Source organism: Silene latifolia, chromosome 7 (assembly GCF_048544455.1).
Source record: "Silene latifolia isolate original U9 population chromosome 7, ASM4854445v1, whole genome shotgun sequence".
NCBI lineage: Eukaryota > Viridiplantae > Streptophyta > Magnoliopsida > Caryophyllales > Caryophyllaceae > Silene > Silene latifolia.
Window position 1 is genome coordinate 63,530,556 of NC_133532.1, and position 2,787 is coordinate 63,533,342.

The window sequence follows — 2,787 nt, forward strand, 5'->3', positions numbered from 1 at the left end:
TATCGAACTATGTTCTCATAGAATCAAATCACTAAAAAAGTATGACAAGATAAACATTGAAGATCCTGTGAATTTTACGGGACACAAAACTAGTTCTATACAATATAGTTAAAAGTCTACCTAAAGCATAAAATTTTATTACATGTGACACTTTTACCATTAATGTGTATTTAGTATTTAATTATAATACAACATTGATGGATAATATTTACTATAAAAGAACAAATACATTGAATGATAATTGAATTGTTGACCCAGAAAAAAAGTAAAAAACCTAATTGTATTGGTGTTTGTCAAATATAAATCATTTAAAAAAAAAAAAAAACAAAAGAACACATCATCATATATATATATATATATATATATATATATATATATATATATATATATATCTATATATATATTTTGAAATTTTATTGTTAGAATATATTTTACGGATAAAATCGTTTATTTTCTTCATCGTTTATAGTTTTCACCATATTATTTCAAAATAATGTTAACCATTCAATCTACCTTTAACTGTAGTTCGCAAATTAAAATATAGAAATTTCTATTTTGAAAATTTTTTAATAGGTTGAATTAATTACATAACTCAATTGTTTTTAATGAAAGGACAATAATATGTAAAAACCATGAACTGTAATAAAATAGAATAAAAAATATCCAAGACAACAATAACAATATTCGTGGCAAAACACTAATAAATATAACAATATACTTGACAAAATACTAATAATCAGAGCAAAAGTTTAATATATTGTGGACATATACATAACACAAATATATTTTGACGATATATAATATGGCAATATATGTATTGTGTAACACCCGTAAATTTGAAGACCTTTATTATATTTTAAAAGTAATATTTTAATCTATTTTAATTTTATATTAATTTATTTGAAATAAAATTCATTTGATAAAATATAATCTTATTTTATTTTGAAGAAATGTAATTATTTTTGATAGTTTAGAAATGTTTAAAAGTGATTTAAACTATATTTAAACCTTTTCCATTGATAAAATAGATTTCGGATAAAAGTCGTAAAATTGGGATTTTCCCATTTCTTACGGTCGTTGGGTAAACGAGTTTGTATATTGGGCATATGAGTACTTAATCTTTTAGTAAAATCGTGTTTAAGAACTTTAATATTCTCGGAAATCGCGTTCGACGAATATTTCTAATTACATCAAGCAAAAACCCAAAACGTAAACAATTGACCCAACCTCCCATACCCATTTGACCGGCCACCTCCTTCCCATTTGCCCCCTCTTTCAACTTTCATTTCCTCCATAATTCACTCTTTCTCTTCCTTTCATCAAACACCAAATTCCACTCAAAAATCCTCCTTACAAACCCTAAATCCTTCATAATTCCTCCATTTCTCCACCAAATCTCATAAAAATTATATATTTGGAATCCTCTCTTCAATCCTCATCTACTAGTAAGCTTTATTTTCATTTCCTCCAATTTTGTTTTAAGGCTCATCTTTTAGGGTTTCGAATTTAAGCTTAATAATTGTGTTTTTTATTGTTCTTATAGGTGAAGAATTTGAAGATGAGTTAGGTGACTCATATATTGTAGGAGATGATGAGTGATTTCGGTTTCTAGGGCTCTTTCTCAAGTGTTATTGTTCTCTTTTTCTAGCTTAAGGTAACTTTTCCGAATCACTCGACGAATTAATGTCACAATAGTAGTTGTATTTGTTGTTTATTGTTGTTTGTTGTTGTTGTTTGAGACGATCTTATTGATAAATGAATGGAGTAAGATGAGTATGCTTATGTTTAATTTATGTTACCCATTTGTATATTATTGTTTGGAACAAATTTGGATGAAGAATTATGTGTTGTGACAAGTCCGTGTTTTGGCTGGAACGCGTCAGTACTAGACCAAGACGGTTTCCAATGTTTCCAAAAATATGACAGATTAAACGGCATCGAAAAATTAGGTGGTTTAGCCACTTGAATCACTCAATTCGGAGTCCGTATGAGTAAATGGCGTCGTTTTATCGATTAAAAATTTATAGAAAAGTTTGCCCTTGTGTGAGACGGTTATTTATGCTATTTTATTATGCGAGAATTTTGTGGAATTAGTTATTTTGTAAGTCGGAATATATTTCCTTATGTTGATAGTTTTTCACATGATAGAAATTGGAAATGGCATGAGAATGATATTGTGATGAATTTTGTGATTTGGGCCAAAGTAGGCCAAGACTACGAGTGGGCAGTTATTGACCAACGAGTTTGGTCAAACTAGGTTTAAACCGGTCAGCCTCGATTTGACCGATGACCCGTCGCGGGACTAGGGTCGAGGGTTTGTCTTTGAGGTGAGATTGGTTGTTATTGGATGTTATATGTTATGCCTTGATATTTGTAATTATCATTTCACATGTTGTTTGTTGGATGCTTTGGATGCCTTATGCTTGAGTCTTGTTGTCTCTTTGCCATTTTAACTTGTTCTCATGGATTATGGTACTTGTTGGTTAGTGGAATTTGGATTATTATTGATATTAGAGATATTGTTGGATTGTCAGCTGAATATGCTCTTGCGTAGCCTTTCATATGCTAGGGTGTGTATGATCATTTGTGTGTGCAAGTTTGGACTCTTTGCCCCTCTTATGGTTAATTGGGTGTCCTACTTGTCTTGTGTGGCGTGGGCTAAAGTATTCAAGCTGGGACTAGGTCCTAGGTGAGTATTTCGGCCTTCGTCATAGATAGGCCATTATAGTCTTTGACGAGTGTATGTTTGCGGCTTAATAGCCTTTGTGTCTTAGCTTGGTGGGTTTA